The sequence below is a fragment of the Neofelis nebulosa genome, chromosome 14 (genome assembly GCF_028018385.1).
Source record: "Neofelis nebulosa isolate mNeoNeb1 chromosome 14, mNeoNeb1.pri, whole genome shotgun sequence".
NCBI classification, from domain to species: Eukaryota; Metazoa; Chordata; class Mammalia; order Carnivora; family Felidae; genus Neofelis; species Neofelis nebulosa.
In genome coordinates this window covers 46403745-46423876 of record NC_080795.1, presented here as the reverse complement: position 1 = coordinate 46423876, position 20132 = coordinate 46403745, and the positions used below count along the sequence as shown (strand labels likewise).

General features: G+C 41.7%; 1 long non-coding RNA gene and 1 pseudogene across 1 annotated transcript; one reads left to right on the top strand and one right to left on the bottom strand.

Moving 5' to 3' along the window:
* Positions 1 to 8549: 8549 nt before the first annotated feature.
* LOC131494530 (large ribosomal subunit protein eL20-like) lies at positions 8550 to 10601 on the top strand (annotated as a pseudogene).
* A 4997-nt stretch (positions 10602 to 15598) lies between these two features.
* Positions 15599 to 19259, bottom strand: LOC131495093 (uncharacterized). The gene is made up of 2 exons (XR_009253752.1): positions 19066 to 19259; positions 15599 to 15767 (listed from the first exon to the last, which is right to left on the bottom strand). It is a non-coding gene; the product is annotated as an uncharacterized LOC131495093 (long non-coding RNA).
* Positions 19260 to 20132: the final 873 nt, after the last annotated feature.

The following is a 20132-nucleotide window of genomic DNA, read 5'->3' as shown; positions in this document are numbered from 1 at the left end:
ATGAGACAATAAAAAAAAAAAAAAACCTTAGAACATGTACTTGGTGCATAGTGAGTGCTAAAAATTGTTATTATTGCTTTTGATATTGTATAAATAAGGTGGCTGTGTGCTAATACATTAGTCGAATTTTTATAATGGTTGAGATTTTGATCTTTGTATGTATATGTTCTCTTTTCTTTGATATTTTGTTCTAGCTCTGTCACACAAATTATGTATTGCATTCCATGTGATACAAACTGTTTCAATCAGATTGCTATAAAATAGTGTTTTGTTGGGGGGGGTGGGTGGGTGATATGAGCTTATTTTAACCCTAGTGCTGGTCTGTCTATCCATTAGCTTATCTTGCTGTCTAGACTGAAAGACAACCCGTGCAAGGCAATCTTCAGAGCAGGCTCTGAGGCAGGCAGTTGTCAGTTTGAAAGTAAACACCTTTGAAAAACAACAAAGGCTATCGCCGATGCCAAAGCATTTATCTAAAGACAGCCTCTTTGGAGTCTCTGACCAGTTCTAGGATGACTTCCTGCCTGGAAACAAGACAGGAAAGTGCTGGAAGGGGCGCATGCCAAAAGGGCTGGGGCCTGAGAGCAGTGGGGCTGGGTTAATGAAACCATTAGAGTCAGCGATCGAGCTTTAGAAAACACATCAGTGCTGGTCCCACCTTAGACCAATTAAATTCTAAACCTCTGAGCAGGGCAGGGGGAGGAAGAGAGCAAGCAGCTATATTTTTTAAAGGTCTCCAAATGCTAATAATATGTAGCCAGGGTTGAGAACCCCACCATTCCAGGGCTTCCTCTAATTTGCTTCTGCCACCGGGCAGGGCCTCCTCACAAGTGAGGCTTCCAGGCAAGAACAGGGGAAAGAGGGCCCATGAACCTGCCCGTCACAGCAGCCTCCTCGGGAGTTGCCCGGGGCTTTCCCTCTGCTCAGCACTTTGCACACACCGAGTGGGAAGAGAAAAGAAGATTATGATTAGTGTTGCCAGCTCTCACGGAGCTCTCAACACGGCTGGGGAGTGGATATCAGCCCATGAGAAATGGTAGCAGAACGGCGAGGCATTCCACCACCGCCACGTTTGAAAGGACATGCTCTCAGAGTTCCACCAAGGGGGAGAAGGAGTTAGACACGGGGGAGATGGAACCTCCTAAGGATGCGCAAGATATGGGCACAAAGGGAGCGTGAGGAAGGCAGTCAGGAGAACAATGCACAGAATGAGCAGAGTCAAAAAGGCCCAGGGTGGCACAGTGACAAGACCCCCCCCCACCCCCACCCCAGGATGCAGGATGTCCCTGGAGAGTAGCAGGAAATCCACTTGGATGATTTAAGTAGAGCGGGGGCCAGATTATGAGGGGCTGATGTACTAGCCTGAGTAATGTAAACATCATGCGGTAGGGAGCAGGGAGACGTTGTGGGTCACGAGTAAAGACAGGCAGTGTTTTCCTGTAATCTAACAGATTGGAGGAGCCCAGAGGAGGCCAGACTGGGTAATATGGATTGTTTCGATAATCCCAGTGGGAAAAGCAAATAAATAAAGGCCTATGTGGTCACTGTGGAAACACAAAGAAAAAGAATAAATCCTAGAAATAGGTTTACATCCCTTTTGGGTGTGCTTATTTTGACTTTTAGTTTTGTCAGACTATATAATACTTGCACATTATAAAATCTGAGAAATCATAGAAAGGTAAAAAGAAAAATTTCACGCATATCTCTAAACACAAGTAACCACTGCTTTGACACTTGTTGGCAGTTTTTAATTTTAATGCAGTTGTGATCTCACTGTCCAAGCAATTTTGAATCCTGTCTTTAGTGTAATAGTGTGACAATTTTCTCACGTCATTAATAGCTTTATTTTTGTAGCCGTGTGGCCTTTGTTGGTGTGGCCAAACCATGGTTTACCTGTAGGACAACCGCTTATGAATTGTTTCAATTCTTCCCGTGTTAAAATAGTGCTGTGTAGAAGTACATCTCATGCATCAATCTTTGTCCATCTTGATGGTACATCCGTGGGATAAATTTCTAGACGTGCTGTTACTGAATAAGGATTTTTCAAAAATGTAAAGTTCTCGCTACTTACTGAGAATTTGCTTTCCAAAAGTATTGAACTAAGTTGCGCTCCTGCCAACAGAGGGTAGCAATGTTGGTTTCACTCTGATTATCTTTGCTAGAGTAAAAAATGAAATCCCATTTGTATTTTCTTTTGTTTGTTTATGAGGATGACCGTTCTTTGTGCTTCTTAGCCACTTATCTTCCTTGGTTACAAATGGTCTGTTCATTTTACCCCCAGCAGAGAATAGTAAGAAGGAACAAATTTTAAGACTTACCAACATCCAGAGGATGAAAAAGAGAGAAGATTAAAAGTTGTCGTGTTCTTGGCAAAAATAAACAAAAGAAAGCAAAAAAGAGAAACATATAAACAAAATGAAAGGTTAAGTAGCAGTGTAGAAAAAATTGCACCACATATGAAAGAGAAGAAGCTAATTTCCATAAAATGTAAAGTGCATATACCAATCAATAGGTCAAAAATCTAATAGAAAAATGGGCAAAGAACATGAACAAATATTTCTAGGAAAGGAAATACAAGTGAATATTAAACACAAACAGATACTCAGCCTCACTCAATAAAATATGCAAGTTAAAATGCAAATGAGATAGCATTTCCACTTAACAGATTTGCAAAGACCAAAATATTTAATAATAGGTTTTGTCAAAGAGGATGTCGGAAAGCAGGTGTTCATCCATTGCTGACAGACTTAAAAGTATGTGATTACTTTGGGAAATAAGTGGACAATCGATATCAGTGTGGAAAATTAGACATATCCTTTGACTCAAGAATTCCACTTTTAGGAATTTATCTTGTAGAGAATTCATAATACATATGAAATAATATATAATTCAGATAATCTTGCAAATTTGTTTGTGGGAGCGTCATACTGGAAACAACTTAAGGTGTGTCAATAGGAGATAGTTTAAGTAATGTAGGGTGTATCTGTACAATTGAATATTATGCATACATTAAAAAGAACAGTGTATGGGGTGCCTGGGTGAGCCAGTCTGACTCTTGATTTTGGCTCAAGTCATGATTCCAGGGTTGCTGGATCAAGCCCTGCATCAGGCTCCACATCTAGTGTGGAGCCTGCTTAAGATTCTGTTTCTACCTCTGCCCCCTCCTCTCCTCACAAGCGCTCTCTCTCTCTCTCTCTCTCTCTCTCTCTCAAACAAAATAAATTAATTAATTAATTAATTAATAATGAATAAAAAGAACAGTGTGCCTTTATAGGTACTGGTATAGCATTCCTCCAAGATACATTACTGAGGAAAAAAGCGAGATGCAAAGACTATAAAGGGGGTGGGGATGGGGAACATACACGTGTATATTTGCTTGCATGTGCACCGACTTGTTTTGGATTGATACATACGGCACTATTAATAGTTGCTGGGGGGAGGGATGCCAAAGGAGTGGGAACTGAGGGACAGAGGTAAAAAAGAGAATTTTCACTCTTTTTGTTCCTTTTGAATTTTGTATTCTACATCTGCAATGGGAAAATATAACTCTTAAGAGTATGATGACGGCTTTCCTACACTGTGTGAAATCAAAGTTCAGAAGGGCAGCTGCTTGGATTCTCTCCCAGTTGTGATTTGGATACAGCTGCACCAGTTAGTGTTCTCCCCTCGACTCTAAGCCCAAGATGACAGGGGCTGTGTATGCTGACTTCCCTGTTAAATCACCAGCATCTAGCCCAGATGGGAGGTGCTTAATAAATATGTCTCAGAGGACTACTAGGATTCTAATCTAAAGGGTAGAAAAATGGAGGAGCCATAGAAAGAAATGGACAGATTAATATAAAAGGAAGACTCAGAGGGGCGCCTGGGTGGCTCAGTCGGTTGGGCGTCCAGCTTCGGCTCAGGCCATGATCTCGTGGTTTGTGGGTTCGAGCCCCACGTCGGGCTCTGTGCTGACAGCTCGGAGCCTGGAGCCTGCTCTGGATTCTGTGTCTTCCTCTCTCTCTCTGCCCCTCTCCTGCTCATGCTCTGTCACTCTCTGCCTCAAAAATAAATAAAACATTAAAAAAAATTTTTTTTAATGGTATGTTGAAAGGAAGACTCAGAGACAAAAGCATTTAGGAGTAAAAAGAAGGTTCCTTGCAAAAACATTGCAAGGGAGTCAGATTTCAGAAGGACTGGCACAGAGCCAGCCTGCCCCTTCCATACCAGCACTGAGTGTCTACATCAGTGTCAAAGCCATCTGTGATAGATGCAGCTGGAGAGGTGGGCAGGCAAGTTGCCATGGGCCCTGGATACCACATAAAGAACTGAGAAGGACGAGAGAAGTTAGGAAGAAATGGAGAGCCCAAACATATTGTTCAGACTGTTTTGGTTTCAAGAGACAGAGATCTAAACCAAAGAGAGAGTTTATTGGCTTGTGTAACTGGAAAGTCCAGAGATTCAACAATATCATCAGGATATTCTTTCTCTTTCTCCACTGCCACACCCACTTTTCTGTGTTGGCTTCATTCTCTTGTAGACTCTTTCCACATGCTTGTTTCTGGCAACTCCAGCCTTACAATTAACAAAGAAGTGGTCCCAGCAGTTCCTAATAGTTCCAGTAAAACACACACACACACATACACACACACACACACACACACACATATGCACCTTAGAATTGATTCTTACTGGACAGCTTAGGTCACATGCCCATCCCTGAATCAATCACTGTCTGAAACACTAGTAGGCCAGGCAAAGGTCGTACGAACACCCCTAAAAGGAGGGGTGGTGGTGGTTAACACCACTCTAATCTTATGAACCAAGAATGAGGGAGGGGTAGTCACCCAAAGAAATCAGGATGCTCTTTCCAAATACAAAAATGCTGAACAGGTGAAAACAATAATAGCACTCCACTCAAAGCAAAAACAAAAGATCAAATGAAGATTATTCCTTTCTTTAAAAATAAAAATTGGAAACGATGTCTGGAAGGAGAAAATGTTAAGATACTAGACAAGTATCTTGTCTAGACATGGAAACACTGTTGGTGGAGAATTATTAAGGACTCCTAGGACAAATCCAGCTCCCTTTCTCCTCCTATGTGCGCCTCCCCTGCCCACTCCACGTTCAGAAAATTAGGATCCCTTACAAGATCATTCGAACTTGACCTGAACATTTTCAGTAATGGATAGTTCGTGATTTCAGAAAGTACTTTTATTGTCACACAGTTTTGATTCTTTAAAATTTCTGCTTTTCAGTGAGCTGAAACCCAATTCTCAGTTTGCCCTGTGGATTAACAAACCTTCACGTTACTCCTCTCATCACACAATCCTTTAAGTGTTGGGAGAGACATTCCCACCCCAGTCTTTTCTCTTTCGTCCAGTTCTTCTGACACATATCAGGTAACATGGTTTCCAGATTTTTCTATGGCCTAATCGTCTTTCTCTGGATTCATGCTGGCTTATGTGTGTCTTTCTTTAAAATGTGCTTGGAGGGCTGCCTGGGTGGCTCAGTCGGTTAAGCAACAGACTTTGGCTCAGGTCATGATCTCATGGTTTGTGGGTTCAAGCCCCGCGTCGGCCTCTGTGCTGACAGCTCAGAGCCTGGAGCCTGCTTCCAATTCTGTGTCTCCCTCTCTCTCTGTTCCTCCCTTGTTCATTCTCTGTCTCTCAAAAATAAATAGACATTAAAAAATTTTTAAAAATAAAATAAAATAAATAAAATAAAATGTGCTTAGATATAAGCCTCCAGATGAGGCCTTACCACTGCTGAGTTCAATGGGACCATTGCCTCCCTTTATCTGGAAACTATATTTTGCTAATGCAACTGAAGATTTCATTGGCCTTTTTTGCAATACTATATCGCAAACTCACTTATATTGAGCTTATTACCAACAAAATCCCCAGGTCTTTTTTCTCATGAATGGTTGCCAAGTCAGGCTTTTTGTAATTATGCAAGTGGTACTTTTTTGAGCCAACAGAATGGAACTTCCTTTTTTTTTTTTCTTTCCCATCTTTTCTTGTGTTTTTTCAGGATCTACCCTGTTATGTGTCCTGCCAAAATGTGATCCTTTATGACCAGGTGGTATAAGGCCTGTAGACCTTGCTGCAAAAGAAAGGAACCCCCTGGTATTCCATTTACCCAACTGGTTTTTGGCTTATGTATGGGCCAGTGCCCATGCTTGATTCCTGAATAATCTGGTTTCTGTTCCTTGCTAACGCCTTGGTCATATGTTGTACCACTAATAATTGGACAGCCTTTCTGGCCGATGGCTGCTATGCGTGTGTGCACACATGTATATCAGATGCTAAGCTTTGACCTGTGGTTTCAGGTCAGTTATGCCAACCTTTGCCCCACTTTCGCTTCATGCCTGCTGTTCTGGATGAGCAGACACTGGCGCCAGTAAGCTGTTCCACCCCTCTCCCATGGCCAATAAAACAATATCAGCCAGGGATTTGGAATTTGTGACATTTGTTCACTGCTTTAGGGCAGAGTTGTCAGAGCTCTAATTCATCATCACATAGGCAACCGGTCTGATGAGCCTTTGACCCAAGTCCCAGATTCTAGTTACCTTCCACCCCACATCCTTCTGGGAACTAAAGCCCTCTGTACTTCAGCTGTGTCATCTAGGATCTTGATTCCTTTGTGACTCCCTCATCTGGTTCACAGAAGACACTTTTCATGGGGCTATATGTTCACCTCCAGAATTTGGAAGGGCCTCTCCTATTTGTATACCCACTTACTATCTTAAGATGCTCATACCCAGGGGCACCTGGGTGGCTCAGTTGATTGAGCGGCCAACTTCGGCTCAGGTCGTGATCTCACAGTGTGTGGGTTCGAGCCCCACATCTGGCTCTGTGCTGACATCTCAGAGCCTGGAGCCTGCTTCAGATTCTGTGTCTCCCTCTCTCTCTGCCCCTCCCCCACTCATTCCCTCTTTCTCTCAAAACTAAATAGACATTAAAAAAAAAAAAAAAAAAAAAAAAAAAAAAAGATACTCCTACCCAGAAGCTTTTGCTACACATTGCCCCGGCCCCTTGGACTATAGACCCTTTGCATATAGACACGCTACAAAGTGAACTGAAATTCACCTTGCTGCTTTGACTAGAAGATCTTAACTGCTGAGCCCTCCCTGATAAGAGCTAGCTCCTTTGCTTCAATTCATCTCCACTGCTTTCTTGCCCCACTACTCCCTCCTACCAGCTTGAGCCTGCTTCTGCAATAGGAGATCTTAGGTACTTGAGGCTCTGGAAAAGTGCCAATTATGATCATTAAAGAAGATGTGCAACTGGAACCCCGAGGATGTGGTCAAAAGTGAAGCCTCTTCCCTGACCCAAAGAAGGAAGGTACATTGTGCCAGGGTAGATACCAATTGCCCTTGCATCTTGTCTCCCATAATGCATGCACTAAAGACCCCCTTAAAGAAGTTCTGAGGTCTCAGACTCTCACTACAGGGCAGGACTCATACGTCAAATATTTGAAGAGCCTACCTGTTTGGCAGGATTTATTTCTCAGTTTTCCCATAGATCTCTACAATAGCTCATTGTCAGAATGTGTCAACAGCAACAGAGAGATAATATATTAGTGCTTGTTGCTCACCTAGTCTGGTTCCCTGAAGAAGAAATGCTGGCTTGAAGAGCAATGCTAAAACAAAATTACCAGCGATGTTCTCATCACCTTTCCAAACTTGTGTTGTGGGATGCCCTGTTTAAAAAGTAGTATTTTAAAAAGAGGAACCAGATGTGTTCCCAAGGGGAAATTTCTAACACCCTCTTACTAAAAAATAAGGCACTGGAATTGAAAGACCATACACTCAGGATTTTCCAGGTTCCGGTCACAGTAAAGTAATAGGTGACATCACCTATAGGAGACAGGTTTTCAGGAACCAATGCAGTAAATAGTGTATGAGAAGTAATTACTAAATCTAATGGGAAATTTTTATAAGATTTCCTAGATACTGAAATACTCTTCCCTACCAATCCAAAATTAGCAGATCAGAAATTGAAAATAATTTTTCTGGTATCTGTTAGCCAATCTAAGATTAAAAACTGAAAACCAAGCCTATATATTTGGGACTTTTTCATAGCAAAATAGAAAGTACCTGGAAGGCAATCCAAATAAAATCATTTTAAAAGAAGTGATACCGACATATCTGCTGAGGAACTATTCATTAGAATGTTTAGACCAGATCCAAAAATGCTAATCCACTGGCTCTTATGCTGATTATTTCAAGAAGATTTCAAAAAGAAAAAAAAAAAAAAAGATAGCATTCAAAGAAACTCTGCCAGTTCTGAATTTGAAGATATTAACAAATGTACTCAGCATTTCTTTCATCAAAGAAAGTAAAAATATAGCTTTGTATTTAATACAGACTATTTCAAGGGTTTAAAATAATATCATTTGTTTCAGAATGAAAAGTATTAAGAACCATAAGGAAGTAAGGTGTTGGAGGAGGGGAGAAGGGAATGAATTCAAGAGCTCATATGGGAAAGTAAATAAGATTGGCTTTTCCTCTGAGATAGGAGGGGAACTAGAGACAAAGAAGCAGAGAGAGATGACATAGAGAAAGGATGGGTGAAGAGGCTGATGTTTCCCAAAAGACCTGGATGTTTCTAGCAAAGCAGAAAGGTGGAAAGTTACCTTCGTTTCCCTCACTAGATGGTAAGATCTGTCAAAGCAGGGATTTTTTGGGCCCCTACGGTAATGCCCATCACCTAGCATAGCAAGCGTGGCATATTGTTGATTCTCAATTTGTATTTGTCGAATAAGATGAAGGAAAGAGAGTGGACATTAGGAACTTAGAAGAATGGGGAATACTGGGAATAGCTGTTCGAAATCAACAAGAAATGAATAATGGGGTTGCTAATTTGAGATTAGCTGGCATGCATTTTTCTGAAGTTCAGAAACAAGAAATAGAAAAGCAGACAGATTGGAATTGGTGTGACTGAGAGAGCGGGATGGAAAAGGGGTAAGAGAGTCCAGTATGCCTGCAAGGGTGATGGAAGCCAGGCTGGACATGGGGTTGAAGATGAAGACCAACTGAAAGCAGCAATAGACGGTCAAGGTCAAGCCCTTCTGAGGGCTTTAGGCAATGAGCCCCTTTATTTATTGTTTGTTTGTTTATTTTTTTAATGTAATTTATTGTCAAATTGGCTAACATACAGTGTGTAAAGTGTGCTCTTGGTTTCTGGGATAGATTCCCGTGGTTCATCACTTACATACTACACCCAGTGCTCATCCCAACAAGTGCCCTCCTCAATGCCCATCACCCATTTTCCCCTCTCACCCTGACCATCAACCCTGAGATTGTTCTGTGTATTTAAGAGTCTCTTGTGGTTTGTCTCCCTCCCTCTCTGTAACTATTTTTTTCACCTTCCCTTCCTCCACGGTCTTCTGTTAAGTTTCTCAACATCCACATATGAGTGAAAACATATGATATCTGTTTTTCTCTGACTGACTTATTTCACTCAGCATAATACCTTCCAGTTCCATCCATGTTGCTGCAAATGGTATGATTTTATTCTTTCAGCAATGAGCCCCTTTACAACACCAATGTAGGGAGTCTGGGTGGCTCAGTTGGTTGAATGTTAGATTCTTGGTTTTGGCTCAGCTCATGATCTCATGGTTCATGAAACTGACCCCTGAATTGGGTTCTGCACTGACAGCATGAAGCCTGTTTGGGATTCTCTCTCTCTCTCTCTCTCTCTCTGCCCATCTCCCACTTGTGCTCATGCTCTCTCTCTCAAAATAAATAAATAAGTGCATTTTTAAAAAAAATTTTTAATGTTTGTTTTTGAGAGAAAGAGCAAGTGGGGGAGGCAGAGAGAGGGAGACACAATCCAAAGCAGGCTCCAGACTCTAGGCTGTCAGCACAGAGCCCCAGGCAGGGCTCAAACCCACAAATGGTGAGATCATGACCTGAGCCGAAGTCAGATGCTTAACCGGCTGAGCCCCCCAGACACCCCAGAATTTTTTTAAAGGAGGAGAGAGGGAAGGAAATTGAAGACATGGTTGACATGTGTTATGTGCATTAAAATTATGAACTATCCTAGTCTTTTCTTGCTTGGCGGCACGAGCGAAGAGAGCACCCTGAAGGCCTGGGGCACGCTGTGAGACTACAAGGTGGTGGGGTGCCTCCTGCCCACCCCCAAATGCCATACTCCGCCCCTCTATCGCTTATGAATCTTTGCACCTAATCATGTTGTCGCTAAGTTCCACTTCTGGTGTTTTGTGTCTCAGCTGAAGAAGATGAAGAAGTCTTGGGGGAAATCGTCCACTGTGGACAGGTGTTGGAGAAATCCCCCTTGAGGGTGAGGGACTTCAGCACCTGGCTGTGCTCTGACTCCCGCAGGGGCGCCCACAATCTGTACCGGCAGTACCGGGACCCGACCGCGGCAGGCGCTGTCACCCAGCGCTACTGAGACACGGGCGGGCGCTCCACACCGCGCCGGGCTCACTCGATCCAGGTCACGAAGGTGGAGGAGATCGCACCCAGCAAGTGCCACCAACCCTCAGCCCAGCAGTTCCGGGACTCCAAGATCGAGTTCCCGCTGCCCCACTGGGTCCTGCGTCCCCAGCACAAGCCATGCTGCACCGCCAAGAGGCCCAACACGTATTTTTAGATGCAGAGCCTCCCTATCCGGAGGTAGACTCTTTGGGAAAACCAGAGTGCTCAGAGAAAAAATAAAATAAAAAATTTAAAAAGTACATGTGGGCTATCCTAATTTTTCTCTGTATATCATCATATGTAAATACTTGGATATAAACCATCATAAACATCCGCAGATATTTTCTGCAATATTGGGGTTGATAACAATGATCGGAAAATCTATCAGTTAGTTATGTTCTATATTCTGTGCTGTAGGATGAAGCAGAGATCTGGTAAATACTGGGCTCAAGGACCCAGGAGACAGGCTGGAGATTTGAAGCTGCTGAGGGCAGAAAACTAGAATGAAATTCCTAGGTACATGTATCTTGTCCAGAGGTCACTGAGAGGAAAAGGCCTAGAGGTGACAGTCTGACAAGAATCAAAGACCATGGAACTGGTCAGGTCAAACAGAGGGACAGATTAGCAGATACAATACAGGAAGTCAAGATCCAGAATGACTGCGGGTTTGCTTCTTTGGAAGACCCGAAAATCAAACCCTCTGCTAAGACCCTTCAGTTTTAAGTACTCTGCCTTTAACAACAAACATATTTTCTTTTCTAGGATTTTCTTTTTGAAAGATGAATCTTTTGAATTAATTTTCTTATCATCTCTTACTGAAATGTCACATTATAAGGTTCTATTTTATTTGTTTTAATTTTTTATGACATTATGCAAATACATATACACATATACTTAGGTTTCTCAGGTTGCAAATTCTTAATTTTTCACTTGTGAAAAATTAATGCAAAGTTACATTAGAAGCCTAATTAAGAGAAAACAGTACTTATTGTTAGATGGGAGTGAGGTTGGCGTAGGCACTGGAAGGAGAAGAAAATGAAAGGAACTTCCTCTCTCCTCCAGACTTCCTACATACGTCTTCTAAATGTAATATTTCAGGGGAATCCATTGTTCATTTTAAAGAAAAACAGGGGCGCCTGGGTGGCGCAGTCGGTTAAGCGTCCGACTTCAGCCAGGTCACGATCTCGCGGTCCGTGAGTTCGAGCCCCGCGTCAGGCTCTGGGCTGATGGCTCGGAGCCTGGAGCCTGTTTCCGATTCTGTGTCTCCCTCTCTCTCTGCCCCTCCCCCGTTCATGCTCTGTCTCTCTCTGTCCCAAAAATAAATTAAAAATGTTGAAAAAAAAAAATTAAAAAAAAAAATAAATAAAGAAAGAAAAACAAAAACTCTACACGTGTTCCTATTGGGTCTATAAATCAGTAAAATATTAAAGTGGAAACAAAAGAATTACCTCCTTGCAATTGACCATTTACGTTAGTCATCACTCCTTGAATTTGATTGCGTTGCAGATTTGTACTTCTGAAAATAGAATGTCTCAAGTATTGTTTCTAAATCCTCGAATGCTTGCTATGAAATTATTTCCTCTTCTATTCAACACTGAAACACTGAGAAGATCATTTAAAATAGCTCCTGTGATGTATGGAACCAACAGTGTACAAAATCTGGATTGGAAGCCCTCCTCTTGTTATTTTTTTTAATGTTTAATTATTTTGAGAGAGAAAGGGGGAGCACCAGTGGCAGAGGGGCACAGAGGGAGGAGGAGATAAAGAATCCCAAGCAGGCTCTGTGCTGTCAGCACAGAGCTTAATACGGGGCTTGATCCCATGAACCATGAGATCATGACCTGAGCCAAAATCAAGAGTCAGGCTCTTTTTTTTTTTTAAATTTTTTTTTTCAACGTTTTTTATTTATTTTTGGGACAGAGAGAGACAGAGCATGAACGGGGAAGGGGCAGAGAGAGAGGGAGACACAGAATCGGAAACAGGCTCCAGGCTCCGAGCCATCAACCCAGAGCCTGACGCGGGGCTCGAACTCACGGACCGCGAGATCGTGACCTGGTTGAAGTCGGACGCTTAACCGACTGCGCCACCCAGGCGCCCCAAGAGTCAGGCTCTTAACCGACTGAGCCACCCAGACACCCGTGGGCATCTTCCTCTTCTTGGTAAAAATAAATTATAATACAATTTTAGTGTGAGGGAATCTTTATTTGAACAACACCATCTCAAAATCACAGCATTGTAGTAATTATTCAGTTTTCCCCTCATGTCCTTGTGATATATTATTTAAAAGTTTTGATTTTATCACAGGATATAAAACTCCCAGAAGCAATTTGAAATTGAATACAGATTGCTAGTCCTGACGCTTCGGATATATTTCTCCTTTGCTTCGTTATTCAACTATTTTAAAATCTTTTTCTCTTTGATCACTGATAGGAATGTTGGCTCAGCATAGTTATTTTAGCTCCAAACTTGTGATAGTTTTGTTTTGGGGGGTTTGTTGTTGTTGTTTTGAAAACTCCCAAGTATCCGTTTGGGTACGGTAACAAATTCTTCCCTCTAACCCCAAATATCAGCTGATGTATTCAAGGTATTACATGTCATTTCTCGTCCGCCTTTTGACATCACACAGACTTTTAATCAGTCATTTTGGATTCTGACCACATTTGCCAGGAAGTTAACTTTTAAATACCTCTTCTCCTGACATTTCTGATGGGATTCCCCTGGCAAAGGTAGATGGGATTTTTTAAATTGAAACCACCCTAGAAACAGAATTGCTTTTGTTAATTGCTGATGAGTTTCCTGACAATACCATTGAACAGAAGGGAAGGCAAAAAAAGTGGGAGGATGGCACCTGCAAAAAACAGGCTGTCCACGGCCAGCAGGGGTTAGTTTATACTTAGTCACCTTTCCTACTGTTTTCTCCCTGCTTAAATGTCTTGGATCTTCTTACTGTTTCAGTGCTATATTCTGCCAAAAATACTAAACACAATTTGAAAGGAAAAGGAAAACGTAAAGATAAAACTTTCAAAAATGATATTGCAGGGGGGATAACACTTTCTTTCTTCCTTAAAATTCTGTCTGTGACAGACTATCTTCAAATAAAAGCCACTGAATCCAGTATCCACTCATCTTAAAATAACACTATTGATAATTGCTAATATTTACTGAGCTATTACTAAGTGCCAGGTGCTGAATGCTTTAGACTTATTCCTTCATTTAATTCTCACAGAAATTCTAAGAAGGAGGTACTTTTATTACCCTCATTATAAAGATGAGGGAATAGACATATAGGAACGTTGATTTATGGGCATTCATCTCCCTGTATTAATAATTTTAGAACTTTTACGGGAAGAGCCCTGAGAATTCAAATACACATGCCTACTTTTTTCACCCACTAACTATTAATACCTACAGGTATAATCAGAGCAGAGGACAGCCACAAGACAGTATCTAGTATTTTTCAAGTTTCAAAAGAGTGTCTTCAGTAATTTTGCTTCTAGGTATATACTCTAGAGAAAGTCTCCCATATGTGCAAAAAGAGACATGTATAAGAAAACTCATTTCTTAAGCAGCTAAAATGAATAAGATAGATTTCCATGTATCAACATGGGTAGATCTTGAAAACAATGTTGATTAGGAAAAAAAAAAAAGAAGGCAGGTAGAATGATACGTTTGGTACAATATCATTTACGTAAAAATGTTGTTTAGCAAAAACTATATTTAGAACATAAAACAACAGAATATGTTATTTGTGAATATGCACTTATATCATAAAAGGATAACAATGTGAGCCAGAAGGGTAAAACTTTTAGGATAACAGTTACCTTGGGAGGAGAGAAATGGAGGGGGGGGGGGGGGCGCTGGGAGGAGTAACAAAGGAGGCTTCAATGCTATAATGTTTCATTTCTTTTGCTTTGAAAAGGAATACAAATATGAGAAAATGTTAACATTTGTTCTTTTAGGAGTTACACAGGTTCCCATATTCTCTGCAAATTTTTGTAATTAAAGAAAGATAAATAGGTATATTTATGCTGATAAGGGGCAGAAACCACTATATTTAGCACGCTTTCCATAAACTTGGGGCGAAATTTTTTTGAAGCACATTTAACTAGATGCCTAATTTATCCACAAAATAATACAGTGTACTATCCATACTATCCACATAACTTTAAGTCTTGTAAATTCAGCACAATCTCCCAAATAAACTAGTTGGAAAAAATGTATTTCTCAGTAATTTCATTAAGGTGAATTTCTTTATGTGGTTTTATGTTATATGGCTCCCTGTCCCAACTCCTGCAATATTATCGAGGCCAGCAGTAAGAATAATTGTCTGGAGACTGTTACAGGCCACACACTTCTGGCCAAAGCCTCCTCTTCATGGATCATTATTATCTGGAATGTACATTCTCAAATCTGATTCCCTGACCTGCCCCTTCCTCTCCCTTTCTTCATGTCCAACAGCAGAGAATTTCATTACGAAGGTAAACACCCCTGAATAGAGTCTAATTGGGCTATGCGGTTTCTGTAGTGAGTGTTCCTCATTACATTATTTGTATAAGGTTCTGGGTCATATCTAAAAATATTTCAGCTTGAAAATTAATCTAATCTTTGGTTCATTTGCTTTCGTTTGAATCTTTCACTTGCTAGATAAGAATGCAGTTGAATAATGCTAAATCCAGCATTACTTAAAATGCTATTCATTTTGTTAATGCTATGTTTTGAAGTGAGGAAATTATTCATTGTATACATTTTAAAATAATCTCTTTCAGTTATATAACTAGCAATTAGTACCAGTTTGTTTGTGAGATTGTGTTCATAAACATTTATACCTGCCTTGTTTCAAAAAGGATAAAAGATGGGTTACAGATACATATAATGTAGCACCAGAGAAATTAAATCTCAAGTTAGTGAAGAAATGGAAACAGAGGACTCAAGTCAAGAGTAAGTTAAGTATGAGGTGTCTGGGTGGCTCAGTTGGTTGAGCATCTGACTCTTGGTTTCGGTTCAGGTCATGATCCCAGGGTCATGGGATTGAGCCCCACCTCAGGCTTCATGCTGAGTGTGGAGCCTGCTTAAGATTCTTTCTCTCTCTCTCTCTCTCTCTCCCTCTGTCCCTCTCCCCTCATGCTCTCTCTCTCTAAAATAAAATTTTAAAAATTAAAAAAAAAGAGTAAGTTAAGCTTGTAAAGTGCATTCTGTTTAATCCATATACAGACCAGAAGGAGGCCACATACATAGGTCTAAGCTTCCTCATGGCCAAGAGAAATACTGTCAGTTCCATTAGGTATCCAGAAGACAAAACAAATGGGGATAATAAACAGGGGAAACACAGCTATTCCAGGTGCTAAAACCAAAAAAAAAAACCATTCTTCAGATACAGTCAGAGAGAGTAAATATAGCAACAATTTTCACGGTGCTTTCTTATAAATCCCTTAATGTAAGTCCAAAGTATTACACCAAAGTAAATTCATTAAGGAAATCTGAGAAGAAGGAACCATGCCATTGAATTGGTGGCTGGGAGAGTAGGAAGGGGGTGGTCTAGGCACAATCCAAGGGCTAAAGCATTACAACTGTTGGTCTTGACATGAGGCTCGTTATCAGGATGACGACAATTTGTTTAACCCAGGACTCTTTGAGAGTGAAAGGGGTACCATTAATAATTAAGCCCCCAAAACAGGTATAAGCCAGGGATCTCCTGAGCAAACTGGGACATATGGTCATTCTAAGTCCTTGCTCATCACCCACTGATATCCTGCTTCTAGTGCAACACATCACTTTGGACCTAGTCAGCCAAACGTACCCTGTCCAACATAAAGTGAGTCTAACCAGCTCTAGTTATAAGGGGTTCTGGGGGTTTCTAGCCCAGGTCACCAGCTCAGAGTAGGGTAACTCATGAATCAGTCAAATAGGGAAGGTAATTAAGAAAGACTGGAATAAACAATGGGTAATGGTGGCCTGAGGCTCCAGTCTCTACCAAGAGAAGGTTAAAGGAGATACCATTTCTGATAATGGGTGGAAGGGAGAATGAACCAGATTATAGACAACTGGATGGGTCCCCTGAAGAGGAATGAGATACCCTCCCTCCTAAGGAGCCTAATGAGAGATCTTGTGAAAGAAAACTGCTTGAAGCTGGGATATTGTCATAATGGCTGAAGCACTTAAGCTGTAGTTCTCAAACATGTAGTATGAATTACCCGGAGAGCTTGTTAAAAACTAGATTCCAGGACTACCATCTCACAGATAATGATTCTGTAAGTCTGAGATGGAACCCAGGAATTTATCTTAACAGGTGCTCCATGTGATTCTAGCAATGATGGTTCTAGCCTACACTTTGAGAAATACCACCCTAAAGGCTGATTCATAGCCCTTCAGGGAGTCTAATCTTTCCACAAGAAAGAGTGGCTTGGGCTGGCTTTGGGGAGTATATGGTGCCATTTCCGTGTGGAAGGTGGTGAGCGACAGATGGGGCAGGAGGAATTGGTGGATCAGAGCAACTCAGCTTTCAGCCACCTGAAGGGTTTTTCCCCTGAGGGTCCTAGGTCCTCAATTTGGAAGAGAAAAGTGCTTTCCTCTCCAGATTCCCTCTATGGTCCTAACAATGAAGAGAACCACCCAAGCAGGGACACAGATGACCCCACTTTTAAAATCCTAGCTGGATTAATTCCCACTCTAGCTGGCTTCCCTTTACCTTGTAATAGCAGCTAACATTTACTGATGATTTACTACATGCCAAGCTTAAGTGCCGTATCTACATTTACTCATTTAGTTCTGAGAACAACCCAATGGGGTAGGTACTATTTTCCCCCTATTTCATGATGGGACATGTTGAGGAGGGCTACTATGAAGCGCATCCATGTGTGATCTATGACCACAGTGTGGTCTATGTCAGTGACACCCCTTGTGGTACACCCCAGTGTATACACTGGGCCCAACACTGTGGGTCATAGGAGTTCAGTAACTTTTCCAAGGTCCCACAGCTAGAACCCAAGTTCTGAAGCCTCACACATGAGAAAAAGGAGGGACTTGCATAAGAAGAAATTTCTGACCTTGCCAGAAAGGGAATTGAACAAACTGGAGATCAATACACTTATTCACATAGGGACAGGTAAAAGTGAGAAGTCAGGAAGTAGCACATTCCAGTGAATCAACTGTGGCAACCAAGAATCTCCCAAGTCTATCTGGATGAGGTCCCGAGGCTGCCTCCCCAAGCCATATTAAATGATGGTGGAGAATAAAGCCCCCAAGATTCCGTTTCTGGTTGCATTTTTTTTCCCCCAGCAGAACCTTCAAGCCAACTTTCTTGCCTCCAATGTCCTGTCCTATAACATGTTTCTATGATACCTTTGGTCCTTGTATTAGAGTGATTTTCTATGTGTCTGTTTCCTTGTCAAGTTTACAAGCTTCTTGAAGGCAAGGACAATGCATTACCACATTTGTGTCTCCCAATGACCAGAGAAAACCTCCTTGCTCTCTGTCTTATGTATTGGGCATTAAAGTTACCTGCCTTCAAAGTTTAGTGGGAAAGACCTACAAATAAGGATGAAGCACTTTATTTTTTTTTTTTTTTTCAATGTTTTTTTTTTTTTTTTATTTATTTTTGGGACAGAGAGAGACAGAGCATGAACGGGGGAGGGGCAGAGAGAGAGGGAGACACAGAATTGGAAACAGGCTCCAGGCTCCGAGCTGTCAGCACAGAGCCCGACGCGGGGCTCGAACTCACAGACGCGAGATCGTGACCTGGCTGAAGTCGGCCGCTTAACCGACTGCGCCACCCAGGCGCCCAGGATGAAGCACTTTACATAGAAAATTATGGAGGTAAGCACAGGGTTGCTATGGAGCCATAAAGGTGGGCCTGACGTAGCCTGTAAGGACCAGCAAAAGTTGCTACATTGAGCCAGGAAGGGAAGGAGAGGGGAGAGGGCATTCTAGGTATAGTAGACAGCACGTGCAAAGAAAAGTAAATGCTCATGTGTAACAGAGAGGGAGGAAAGAAGAAGGAGGAGAGAAGTGGAGGAAGGAGAAAGGATTTATGGTACCCTAAGTAGTTTAATGTGGATGAAAATTTCACTTTGACTGTGACACCAATGGAGGGGGCTATGGTTGGGGTAGAAAAAGAATATGAATTCTAGAGTCAGACTAACTTGCCTGCATGGTCCAAATCCCAGTTCTGCTGCTTACCAGCTATGTAACTTTGAGCAAATTACTTACCCTCAAGCCTCAGATACTAATTTGTTAATGGGATAAGAATAGCACCTATCTTTTGGGGTGCCTGGGTGGCTCAGTCCATTAAGCATCTGACTTCAGCTCAAGTCACTGTCTCCTGGCTGGTGAGTTTGAGCCCTGTGTCAGGCTCTGTGCTGACAGCTCAGAGCCTGGAGCCTGCTTCAGATTCTGTCTCTGTCTCTCTGTGCCCCTCCCCTGTTCTCTCTGTCTCTCAAATATAAATAAACATTACAAAATTTTTTAAAAAAAGAATAGCACCTATCTTTTGGGACTCTTATGATTATTAAATGGCTGAATACTTATAAACCACTTAGAACAATGCCTGTCAGGTAACATGTATTCAGTAAAAAGCAGCTGTTATTGTAACCCTGTTCTCTTCCTCTCATCCCTGCTTTCACTCCATTCTAAGCAAGTCTTACCAATTCTGCCTCTAAACAAATACTGGAACCATTCTCTTTCGTCTCCACCTTGGTTCAAAGAACTATGATTTCTTTCCTAGATTCTTGAAGTAGCCTCCTAATTGGTCTCCCTGCTTCCAGTCTTGCTCTGCCACAATGTGGTCCCCAGAGCAACCAGAATGATCCTTTTCAGAGGTAAATCAGGTGTTTCTCCACTTGAAAATCTATTGTGTCTAATCATATATCATACCAACCATTTAGAATTCTCCTTATGATGACCTCAAAATGTCTTACATAATTGGCTTCCTCCTGCCTCTTTAACTCCATGTTCTACTCCCTCATCCTGATTATGCTTCAGTCTCTAGCTGCCTTAAACTTGGCGACTTTGGCTAGGACCTTTGCACCTACTGTTTCCTCTACCTTTCCCATCCCTTAACTTGTTTGCCTCCTCTTGTCTTGTAGAACCCAGCTCAAATGTCAGAGGAGTAGACTTTAGTTGGAGACACCAAACTAAGGTAACAGCCTTCCTGGTTTCTATATGGTACACGGGTAAATTTATTTCCTTTCCTTTATTTCTTTGTTTTTTTTTTCTTCCTCCCCCCAACTGTGCCACCCCACTCCCCCCAGACTATGAGACCAGATACAAGGGCTATCTTTTTCATTGCTATATTGGGACCCCCCCCCATACTAGGCACTCAATAAATATTGATTGAATTGATTTTGAATGAATTAGAAGACAGTAGGGAAAGAAGGGACAATGCCGCCAAAATTCAAGGCACCTAGGGCCAATTATTATGCCTTTGCAGTAATCTGGTGAATAATGATGAGGCTCTAGCAATAGTTTTCAACCACTAGAATCACCTGGAGAGTTAAAAAAAAATATCCTGATGCTTGAGTGCCATCCTCAGAGATACTAACTTAATTGGCAGAGGCAGCCTGGGCATCAGGATTTTTTTAAAGCTCCTCAGGGGATTCTGATGTGCAAAGTAGAAATCACTGCCCTAAAGGCCGAAGGAGAGTATAGAAGGGAGAGTGCAGGAATGTTTAACAGGGATGGTTAATTATGAATTGGAAGTGACTGAAAGGAG